This window comes from Neolamprologus brichardi, chromosome 23 (assembly GCF_056152115.1).
Source record: "Neolamprologus brichardi isolate AB-2024 chromosome 23, ASM5615211v1, whole genome shotgun sequence".
Classification (NCBI taxonomy): domain Eukaryota; kingdom Metazoa; phylum Chordata; class Actinopteri; order Cichliformes; family Cichlidae; genus Neolamprologus; species Neolamprologus brichardi.
The window spans coordinates 21,565,753-21,578,584 of NC_142125.1; positions in this window are offsets into that span (position 1 = coordinate 21,565,753).

Consider the following 12,832-nt stretch of genomic DNA (forward strand, 5'->3'; position numbering starts at 1 on the left):
ACAATAGGGTTCATTCGCTCAGTCAGCAGGTGGCAGTATCCTCGTACACTCAGTCAGCAGGTGGCAGTATCCTCGTACACTGGGGAGTAAATTGCCATTAAACGAACAGAAGAAGAAGAAAACATCTGCACATGCGCGGTACGGATCGGGTAGACCCGATTTGTACGGTCCGACTTTGCACATGCGCAGTAAGGATCGGGAGTTCTGATCTATTACTATTGTCGGGTGAAAAGGGGTGTTTTACTTTTATTTTAGCATCAGCATCATTATTATATCAGAATCATTTAACAAGCATTGCAGTAAACATTGATTGAAGCTACTGACATTACATTAACATTTGTATTACAGTGATTGCTATAACCTGGTGTTAATCTTCTACTTACAGGTGTCAGAATAATCATATGATCTCTCATTGCAGGTGTAAACATAATCATCTTATATACATTGCAGTTTGTTGCTCATTATAGAGTTGTGCTCGAGTTAATAAAGGTCAAAAACTTCAGTCAGCATTATGACTGGCTGATCCATGGTGTGGGATGACTTTGGGCCCAGGAGGTTGCACGCGCTTACATAACACTGATATTATGTGATTCTTTGTGATTTTTATTTAGTTATATCTTTTCATTAAATTTTAAGTAGTGGTAGTTAATTAAACCAACATTCATTTAATATTGCATGCCTGACTCAGAGTATTATATACAGGTCAACTTGATAATTTGCAAAACCTTGCAGCTGTAGTGTTGTGTCTCCATAAGGGACCGTTGGCTCTAAGGAGATAAGTGGGAGCCCGTGTCTGTCCTCGAGAAGAAGAGAATGTTCCTTTGCTGTGTTAAAAGTTGTCAATATTGACTGCATTGTATGAGGGGGCGTTCTAATACCCTGATTTTCATAAAACAATTGTGTGGTGTCTGAGGCGAGATTTGATGCTGTCTGCTGTATGGTGTCCATCTCCCACGCGTGTATTCATTAAATCATCGTTTGACTTGACCCGGCCGGACCAGTGTGGTTATTTTTGGTTTTCCTCTTGTATCCATCCCCAATATTTGAATCCGTAACACTATCTTTTTATTTTTTTCTTTTTGTCTACATTATATTAAATGTTTCATTATCGGAAACATTTTAAGAGATACTTGTTATTCTTAACATCTTAACAGATACTCTGACCTGTAACTACCGTAAAATGCTTCGACCGGAAGTAGACACTTTTCGCGCATGCGGGGTACCGATCGGGTTTCCGGTACGGATCGGGTAGTGACAGCTGCATTTTAAGGCCGATTACAGCGGCGCGCCGAAGGTTGTGACAGACCACGTGACTTTCGCGCATTGCATGCCGGGAACTCGTGGCAAAACAATCCAAGTACCGCATTAAATGCAAGCATTTGCAGCACCGCAAAACGTTCATTCTCCGGTTCCAATGCCTTCTTGGTTTTTCTTTGCCCCCCAAAAAAGTTACGTACAAAACGAAGGAGAACAATGCCGGTCCGTACAAAGACAGACTTGATGAAAAGTCAAAGAAAAGACTTGAGGACAAAATCAAATGAGTGAAAGGGTTAGACCCTTACGAGCACACAGAGTGGACAAAAGGCGTCAGCATGCTGCCCAACTTTCACCACGCTCATATTTATAATTATACGGTTCTTGGAGTGAGTGCAGTAGATTTGGCATGGACGGAAGGAACATGTCCCCACCAATATCCAGCGATTATTGAATTGTCCCCACCAATAATTTGATCGCTTCGAGTAAAGAAAAACAAAAGCAATAGAAAGAAAAAAGCGATCTGTCAACGTCTCATTCACCTAGCGGTGCAGAAAGAGTTAAATTACGTTCTCTCCTGGAGTCCTACCTCATGTGACAAATATGGCCAACGTGATTGGCTGTGCCTTTCAGGGAGCTCTGTTTAGTTTTAGCAGCGGCAAGCCTGTGCTGCGAGGACCTGCAAGGAGGAGAGGAGGATGGCAGCAAAAAGGAAGAACCTGGATATAAGAAAGTATTTTTCAAAGAAACCTGTAAGTCACTTAAAGTCAAGTTCACTCAAAATGTGTCCGTTATAATAGCGTTACAGGCTATGCTAAGCTTTGACCCACATCAGTCTAAAATTGTATTTAACCATGAATAACGTGTTTTGGAAACTAACTGCACAACAGGCAGCACTATTAGTTATCTCAGTCTCAGAGTAGCATTTCTAATTTTGATTGAAACTGTCAGAGAAAACTGTAGCCTCGAGCAAGCAAGGATATTAGTTTACAGAGGCTGTTAAAATTATATGTCTAACGTTATATTCAATTCAATTCAATTCAATTTTATTTATATAGCGCCAAATCACAACAAAAGCCGCCTCAAGGCGCTTCATAGATACAGAGAAAAACCCAACAATCATATGACCCCCTATGAGCAAGCACTTTGGCGACAGTGGGAAGGAAAAACTCCCTTTTAACAGGAAGAAACCTCCGGCAGAACCAGGCTCAGGGAGGGGCGGGGCCATCTGCTGCGACCGGTTGGGGTGAGAGAAGGAAGACAGGATAAAAGACATGCTGTGGAAGAGAGACAGAGGTTAATAACAGATATGATTCAATGCAGAGAGGTCTGTTAATACATAGTGAGCGAGAAAGGTGACTGGAAAGGAAAAACTCAATGCATCATGGGAATTCCCCGGCAGCCTATGTCTATTGCAGCATAACTAAGGGAGGATTCAGGGTCACCTGGTCCAGCCCTAACTATATGCTTTAGCAAAAAGGAAAGTTTTAAGCCTAATCTTAAAAGTAGAGATAGTGTCTGTCTCCCGAATCCAAACTGGAAGCTGGTTCCACAGAAGAGGGGGTATAATGTTGGTGACACAGTAATTTCATCCTAATGGTACTGGCATATTCATAGGGTTCATTTTTGAGACAAAATATCATGAGGTAGTCTTGATTTTTTAAATACCCTACAAACATTACTGATGAGTGAAGCTCTGCACAAATTGACAGAAACACTGAAGCAGCTACACATTTTATTCTTATTGTCATGTATGTCCTATTTGTCAGGTGACAGAAGAACCAACACAAAGCTCAGAGAGTAATGGTGATACAAGATCACAGGTGAAATTGGATGATGACTTGGTGGGTCATTACTGAATTTGAAGCTAATTTTATTTTTCTATGATACCTGATTTATATGGAATATGGCTGAAGTAAAGTAAAGTCTAAAATACTTGGTCGTTTGTTTAATAGTAATTTTACATTATATAATTCATATTCATATTTTTGTTTAATTTAAGACTAAAATTAAATTAAATGAATGAGAGGTAAAACTTGAGGGGGTAGGGACAAATAAGTGTATACTTCTGACTACTCCTTTTCAAGCAAAAAAAATGGAATGATATTTTGTAATGATTGTGAATGTACATGTTTAAAATAAAAATGAACTGAACTAATTCACATATAAAACTATGAATTGAAATTTTAAATGGTTTAAAAGCATGTAGAATAGCATATGTAGGCAAGTATATTTCTCCTTTTTTTTTTTATCAAGAAGCAAAGACAAAAAGGAAAAAAAGAAAAGAAACAGGGCAGGGTTCGGTGGTTGAATCATCCGTCCCCACCAATGCCAAAACCAAATCTACACCCTTGATGTCAAGCTACATGAACTAGGAGATTTACTGCAAGAGATTCAAGGCGCTAAGGAAGACGGCCATCTGCCTGGTCTACTCTATCTGGACACTTCTCGTGGAATTAGCCCAATCATAGACAAACTCCCATATGGACTTCAGGAGAGGTGGATGTCACAGGGCTATCAATATAAAGAGAACAACCAAGACTGTTTCCCATCCTTTGAGTACTTCTGTGAATTTATATGTAAAGAGGCAAAGAAATGCAATGATCCAAGTTTCCACCAGCAAAACTTAAAACCAGAAAAACCTTTTGCAAAAAACTTAAATTCCAGCAAGCCAATTACTGTACACAAAACCAATATTTCTCCCCCTAACAAGGATTTTAACCAGAACCGCCCATTGCATAACAAGCCACACCCGCTCAAAAGATGTAGAACATTTAGGAATAAACCACTGGACGAAAGGAAGGCCTTCCTCAAAGAGAAAAGATTATGGTTCAGATGCTGTTCTTCACACACTTATCTTGCGAAGGAATGCAAATCTTCAGTAAAGTGTTCTGAATGTCACAGCACAAGTCACGACGCAGTCATGCATCCCGGTCCTCCACCACAGACCAACAAGGCTCCACCTCCGGCACAAGAGAATGGCAGGGAGAGAGAAAACAGTCATGACACGGTTGATGTCAGAACAAGCTGCACAGACGTGTGCGGTCCAGGTCAGTGGGGACGTTCATGTTCCAAGATATGTCTCACATGGGTGTACCCTAAAGGTTACAAGGACAGAGCTGTTACGGCATATGTAATACTAGACGATCAGAGCAATCGTTCTTTAGCCAAGCCTGAGTTCTTCGAACTTTTTGACATTAAAAGTGAACCTTTCTCCTACAATCTTAGAACATTCAATTCAATTTCAATTCAACTTTATTTATATAGCGCCAAATCACAACAAATGTCGCCTCAAGGCGCTTCATAGATACAGAGAAATGCTCTGGTGTTGTAGAAACATGGGGTAAAATAGCTGAAGGCTTCCATATTGAGTCACTGGATAGGTCAGTAGTTATCCCTCTACCATCGCTCATAGAGTGTCAGGACATTCCTAACAATAGGAATAAAATCCCATCTCCCAGCGCAGTGCTACACCAGCCGCACCTCCATACCATAGCAAAGTACATCCCAGAGCTAGACCCTAAAGCCGAAATACTCCTGCTACTAGAGAGAGACATTTTACAGGCACACAAGGTCAGGCCGAGAATTAATGGCCCTCATAATGCCCCCTTCGCCCAGCGCCTAGACCAGGGGTCTGCAACCTTTTACACCCAAAGAGCCATTTGGACTCGGTTTCCACGCAAAAGAAAACACTGGGAGCCGCAAATACTTTTTGACATCTAAAATGAAGATAACACTGTATATATTGTTTTTTACCTTTATGCTTTGTGTGAACAACTAAGGTGTGTTGCTTATGAAATCCATGAAGTGCTACAGAGAAAATTACATTTTATTTATGTAATCAACACATTTTGAACTCTTAAAGAAATATAACAAAAGGAAAGACACCAACCTGAACTAAAATGATCCATGTAGCAAACAAAAACTGTTCTCAGCCACCACCCTTATATCGCCTTTGGGCTGTTGGAGCCTTGACCTGACTTTTAAAAAATAATTGGTAAAAAAGCACTATGCTGCTGAAAAATTAAAAATAGATATTTGCAAAATTCTGCCTAAATATGTATTTTACCAGGTTAATGCGTGCGGTGGGGCGTGGTCTGCAGCGCTGCTGCAGGGGAGGCAGACGCACCTGAGCCACACCCGCAATCATGCCTCGCTGCCTTTACGTCTGCGCTATCTGTGCTGTTGTGTTGTTGGTGGTGTATGTCGGGCTGTGAGGTGAAAAGCTATAGCCGGCTGTATGCGTACAGCAACCGTGTGTGAAAAGTGGTCAATAAAGAGATGCTGAAAAGCGTGTTCATGCAAACATCGTCGGTCTGCCGTGATATGTTTAGAATAAGACTTATGGTCCCGAACCTCTGCGCACAGCGTCTGTTAATCGGGGCTGTACGAAGTCAGTTTACGCAGGACTGTAAGCTGTCATCTGTCAGGCGTGAGCGGTGTTTGTCTTTAACATAGTTCATGGTGGAGCTGCTGACATAATGTGGATCCGAAGATCCATAATTGGCCTACCTGGGGTCGAAAGTCTCGATAAATGCACGGCGTTTCGGCGGGTACACCGGCTTCCGCGAGTGTGACTCTTATTTTGAGCAATGAATAAATAATAGAATATAATTTTATTTTTATATTTCAATATCACAATAATCTTCCAATTTAGAACTACAAGTTAAAAAAAAGAACTAAACACAAATAAAATACACTTAAGCTAAATACTAATTTATTTTCCCAAACCACGCGGAGCCGCAGTATAAGGACTAAAGAGCCGCATGCGGCTCTGGAGCCGCATGTTGCCGACCCCTGGCCTAGACCTAGGGTGGGTTGTAGTTGGGGAGGTCTGTCTGGGTAATGTTCATAGGCCTACAGTCAGCACCCTGAAGACAGTCGTTCTGGAAAATGGCCGCCATACAGTTTTCAAACCATGCAATAGCCTTCTGCAACTCAAAGAAATGCCACACACAAACAGGCCAGGTAAAGCGCCTGAACAAACTCTGGGTCAAACGGTTTTTAACCGGACAGATAACAACAACAAACCAGCTCACTCAATACAGAACACTCTCTTTCTAAAAATGATGGACAATGCTATGTACAGAGACGTGGACAACAGTTGGGTCACCCCACTTCCATTTAAGGAACCCCGCCAGCAATTACCAAACAACAGACAGCAGGTGGCCACAAGGTTCTCCTCCTTAAAACGCACCATTAATAGGAAACCTGAAATGCGGGAGCATTATGTGGCCTTCATGGAAAAAATCCTCTCCAATGGTCACGCCGAGGTGGCCTCCCCACTGGAAAAGGGAGAAGAGTGTTGGTATCTTCCAACATTTGGAGTCTACCACCCACAAAAACTCAATCAGATCAGGGTTGTCTTCGATTCTAGCGCCCAGTACTTGGGTGTCTCACTTAACACTGTCCTCCTTACTGGCCCTGATTTAAACAACACACTTGTTGGAGTTCTTCTCCGCTTCCGGACAGAAAGTGTTGCAATCATGGCAGATATACAGCAAATGTTTCACTGTTTTATGGTACGCGAAGACCACTGCAACTTCCTCCATTTTCTGTGGCAAAGGGACAACAACCTAAACAAAGAAGTTGTCGAGTACCGGATGAAAGTCCACGTGTTTGGCTACTCAACATCCCCCGCTGTTGCCATTTATGGACTACGCAAGGCCATCAGAGCAGGTTCGAAAGACTATGGTGCAGATACAGTAAAGTTCGTGGAGAGGCACTTTTATGTAGATGACGGCTTGATCTCTGTCCCCTCTCCTGCTGAGGCTATAGACTTGCTTCAAAGAACACAAGCCTCACTCGCTGAATCCGACCTGCGCCTGCATACGTTTGTTTCCAACTCTCAGGCAGTTATGCAGGCCTTCTGCCCAGAAGATTGTGCTCCTGTCATTAAAAACTTAGATTTAAGTGGTGAAGAGACACAATCCCAGCGAAGCCTTGGACTCATTTGGGAAATAACAAGAGACACATTCACTTACTCAGTGGCCACCTCAAGCAAGCCATTCACTCGCCGTGGCGTATTGTCCTCTGTCAATAGCGACTTCGATCCCCTGGGCCTATTGGCACCCGTTACAATCCAAGTAAGGGCCCTACTCAGAGAGCTTACTTCAGAATGTTCAGATTGGGACGTACCCCTTCCAGAGGACAAATAAAGCAGATGGGAAATGTGGAGAAATTCCCTTCAGGATCTAAGAGAACTACATGTTCCCAGAACCTACACATCCACCTCACTAAGTCGAGCAAAGCGAAAGGAACTGTGTTTATTCTCAGATGCACCTACTAAGGTCATAGGAGCTGTAGCCTACTTAAAAGCAGTTCAAACAGATGGGAAGGTCGAGGTTGGGTTCATAATGGGCGAAGTAAAACTAGCATAATGTTTGTTTAGCATAGTGGCCTCCCGAGGCCAGGCGGGGAATGTGTTGCCCTTAAGGCATTTCTCTGAATAAATAGGTTCATAAGTTTGAAATAAATAATTCTAAAAAGATTTGCCATTAAAAAATTAATATGTGTTGTTAAAATTAATAATTCATGCTTTACATGCGTTTAGTTAAAAGGAAAATATCGCTAAAATGTATTTCCTGTTCTGGCGGGGCACTTCCGGTTCCGGTCAAGCACTTCCGGTTTTGGTCACGCACTCGGTTTTGCTGAGAAACAGGCTCCTCATGCTAAAGGCAGTATGGAGATGTAATCAAATGCCATCTACTCCGAATTATCAGGCTGGAACGCCTAAGTTATTTTATATGACAGTTTATTCAGATAGCTTTGGATATTAATGTATATTTTGCTAACATGAATGTTTTAGTGAGAGTAATGCACTTTATTGGTGTAAACATGCTTCTGCCTGTTGAGATGGAGTTTATGTTCTGTCATTTCAGTTTTCACCACATGTTCATGGAGACAATTAAACAAGCTGCAACTAAACTCCAGGGTCTTCATTTGTGGTTTAACTCGGTGTCACCAACATCCTCGTTGAAAACACTACAGGAGCATAGCGCGACAATTTCTGTTCAGCGCCAGACTTGCTTGTAACCTATATCACCAATTATGTTATAAAAATGACATATTAACTACTACAAAACACGGACCTTTGTGGGAATGCTTGGAGCAGACAAACATGTGAGCTGGAGTGTTCTGGGACGTTATATTTGGTCTTTGAATGGCTGCAATCCAGACCATCCGTCGCCTCTTTGTTACTTCGGAAACGTGGCTCGAACAATTTCTCTTCAACGACGTAATCCGATAACAACTGATCTCTTTACCCGTCGGCTTCCCATGGCTGACATGCGACCGGCTATTACAGTTAATAATACAACAGCTTCTTGCCATTTTTTGTGTTTCTTTTTATCGCTGTGTAACTGATTTCAATTGAAAGCCTGCGTGCGCTAGTAACTCTTGCCACGAGTTCCCAGAATTCTTTGCGGTTTTGCCCCTGAATGACGTCACATTTTCAATCTCTATTCAAGGCTGCTCGAAATGCGGCCCTCAAATGCGTCCTTCATTTCCCTGAATTTTAAGGCTGTGGCAGTGTAGACTTCATGGCCCAACATATCCCACAATTCATAGCGCGGCAGTCGGTGTGGATAATTTTGCCACAGACGGCAGAAGCGGAGCGGCTGAAGAGTAAACTGTGAAAAGTAAGTACTGAATATTATGTTACTTATTTATGTGCAAATGTTTAATAATGAGGACAAATAAAACATTACTGTTGGCCACATGTCGGCAAAGTTATTTGCCATTAGCGATGTTTGTACTTTCAGCTTTTACTTGCTTTTAAAGCCTTTAAAATATAATAATACAATAGTCAACTTTAATCTTACAGAGAATGTGATGATTTTGTGGATAATTAAAGTCAGTCATATATCCACAAACACAACAAGCTGAAAGTCAGTGATGCTGCTCGGTTTGCAGTCCTGAATATCACGGCACAAGCAGGATTCACTGCACTGTTTTTTGGGGGGTTTTTTGTTTTTTTTGCCTGTCCCGTTTGGCTCTTTTGCCATCAGAATTATTGTCTAAAGGCGAAGAAAGATGCCCAACGGATTTACTTTACCAAATTGACCATCCCAGCTTTGCCGTAATGGTCCATTTGATTCACCTTTTATTATTTATTTTATTTTCACTTGCTGAATACGGGACAGACTTGACTGGGGGAAAGAAAAGGGAGAAAGAAAGAGGGAAAGAGCAGCTGAGAAGAGGGACGGGGGAGAAGGGCAAAAAACAAAAACCAACAGAATAAGCAGAAAAAAAAAATACATATATCGATCACCTGGATCACCTGTTGAGAAAGAAAAAAGAAAACAAGCAGAAGAAAACGAGAGTAATAGAATAAACAACATCACAATGATATATGGGAATATGACAGTAAATACTAAATATTAAACATTATTGTGCAGCACGTAAGATCGACAGCACAGTGTGCTTTGAGGTAGGAGCCAAAAAGGGTGTAGTTTGTGTGTGTGATCACCTGTGTGTACACCTGTAAACATGGACGCGCTTGTTTTTTTTTTTTTTTAAAAGGTTCCTTCATGTAATGATCTGCTAGAGGGTGTGGGGGAGCCACTGCCCCGTCCTCCAGGGCATGAAGCAGGTATGGAGGAGATCAAAACTCCAGACATCCAGAGGCCCCCAGAACACAAGAGACCAAGGAAGACCAACAGAGGGGCAGCCGTGCCACTATCCCAGAAAGAGCTGAGGAGAGTCCCAGATGAGGGGTCACCCAGCAGCCACAGAGCAGAAGCCAGGGAGGGTTGCAGTGACGTGCCCGTGAGCTCCGCTGGCAGCCAGCTGTGCCTGAGTGACCGAGCCCCAGGCCGAGAGGCCGGGGGCACCCCACCTCCGAAGTGGCCCGAGCGAGCCCCAGGCTCCAGGCCCCGATAAGCAGCCGCCAAGGAGTGAGCCGGTGTGTACCTGGACGCCCGTCCCCGGACACAAAGAACCACCAACGCACCGATGTCTGAGGGAGTCCGCCCCCGGCAGGGGAAGTGGTGGGGGGAGATAGGCCTCCAAACCTTGGAGGGCCTGAGATGTCCTCAGAGAGGTGGCGTCTGATACCCAACCTGACATATAGACACAGACATACAGGCACACACAGATACAAACATCCATTCCCACCCTCATGCTCTCATATGCACTTACTCCACACTCAACCAACGTGGAGACAGACATAAAGAGACCCTGTACACACAATCACACTCCCCAAGCGTACTCTACGAACCGGGTCTAGGTACCCTTGCCCCTGGAGGGGGGAACTGCACCCAGACCCAGGTGGTGCTACCCTTTTCCCTGCTGTGGGGAGAAGCAGACCGCCCCGACTCCACAGCAGCAGGGAGGCCCCACATTCCAAACCCCAGTCGGACAGCCAACTCCTCCTCCTAGCCCCCCCGCTCCAGCAGGCCGCAGAGAATGGGGGTGAGAGAAGACTCCTAACCTCCTTCCACCCGCTCATTGTAGTGTTGATGTATGTGTGTTCTAAGGTGCATTTAAAACCCAGGAGGGCATGGAGCTACCTGCCAAAGAGCAGCAGGTAAGCGCATAGCCCCTCCTGCTAGCCCTCAATGTCTACGTGTATTTAAAATTGAGAGGTGGGCAACGACGCCAGGGGTGAGGTGTACACCCTGATGGTAATTTGGATTCTGTGTAGCGTGCCCACCCCCAAGATCCTATATGTATGTGTAATGAGAGTGTGAGTAATGTGAATGTCTAAGTTGTGGGATAAAATTGAGGCAGAGGCAGCCAGAAGGGGACAGAGGGGGGGGTTACCTCCTCTGCACCCTGGTGACACACCCCTACTCCAAGGCCCTGCATGTGTGGGTGGTTGTGGTGGAGCGGGAAGAGGGAGGCAGCTGGAGATGGGGAGGGAAGGAAGGGAGGGGCAAGTGACCCCTCCCTGGGGTCAGCTCCCCCGCTGACCCCAGTAGGCACCCCCATATTCCACGACCCGCCAGGGAAAGGGGGCCCAGGCCCATCCGAGCCCAGTGCAGCAGTGCAGCCCCACAGAGCCCGGGACAGTCCACCCAACCCCACCACAGAGAAAACTGCACCCACCCCATCATCCACTCATCTTCCAGACTACATAAGACAATAGACGCCCAGGCTGAGATCTTTCCCGACCCAGGACCATGGCAGACGCTTTTGAAGCATTCATGTCGTTGGATGTTTGAGCTGATAAATGGTAGATCTGAAATCTCTAGATTATTGCAAAGTGCTTGTTCTACATCTAGCCAAGGTTCATCTAAGAGGGTATGTTTTAGCCATCCTGAGATAAACTGAAGCCTGTTGGCTAAGAAGTAGTGCTGAAAGTTAGGTAGTTCTAATCCTCCTTTATCCTTGGTCTTTTGTAGTGTGTTTAAGCTTATACGTGGGGGCTTATTTTTCCAAAGGAATTTGGACATATATGAATCTAGAGATCTGAACCAATCTTGCGGCGGTTTAGTTGGGATCATTGAGAATAAATAATTTATTTTTGGTAATACCATCATTTTTATAGCAGCAACCCTTCCCATGAGTGATATGGGTAGACATTTCCATCTAGCCAGATCCCCTTCTACTTTCTTTAAAAGTGGGATATGGTTTAATTTAGTTAGATCTGCAGCTTGGGAGAAATATTAATACCTAAATATTTTATATTTCCCGATTGCAGTGCAGTAGAAGAGGAATTATGGAAGGAGCAATTAATCGGAAGGACTGTAGATTTTGACCAGTTAATTGAGTAATCTGATATTCTTACAAAAGAGTTTATCAATTCAATCACCCCAGAGATATTGGTTTGTGAATTTTGGAGAAAGAGTAACACATCATCCGCATAAAGGCTGATTTTATGTTCCACGTTCTTGCATTTTATGCCCTTAATTGCTGAATTCTGTCTAATTGCTGCTGCTAGTGGTTCGATAAAAATTGCAAACAATGAAGGGGAGAGTGGGCATCCCTGCCTGGTGCCCCTCAGGAGACATAAGCTGGAGGATGTCTGGTCATTTGTTCTGACGCAAGCTGTTGGGGAATTATATAATATTTTTAACCAGTTGATGAAAGAACATCCAAAACCAAATTTGTGTAAAGTTGCAAATAGAAATTTCCATTTAACTCTGTCAAACGCTTTTTCTGCATCTAAAGAAAATATTGTAGTTTCAAGGTTTTTATTGTATGAGTAGTCTATCAAATTAAGTAATCTATGTGTATTTGTTGATGAGTGCCTACCTTTTATGAAACCAGTTTGGTCAGGATGAATTAATAGGGGGGTTATTTTCTCTAGTCTCTTCAAGAGAGCTTTGCAGATTATTTTGAGGTCTACATTTATAAGGGATATTGGACGATAGCTTGAGGGATATACAGGGTCTTTGCCTGGTTTTAGCAGGAGATTAATGTTTGCAGAATTCATATTTGATGGAAGTCTACCCTTTTCTTTGATTTCTAACAACGTTCTGTAAAAAACTGGTGCTAGAATCGTCCAGAATTCTTTGTAGAATTCTGCAGGAAAGCCGTCTGGACCTGGAGCCTTATTATTGGGCATACTTATCAGGGCTTCCTGGAGTTCACCTGATGTCAGTGGCGAATCCAAGACGAAAGACCAAGACAG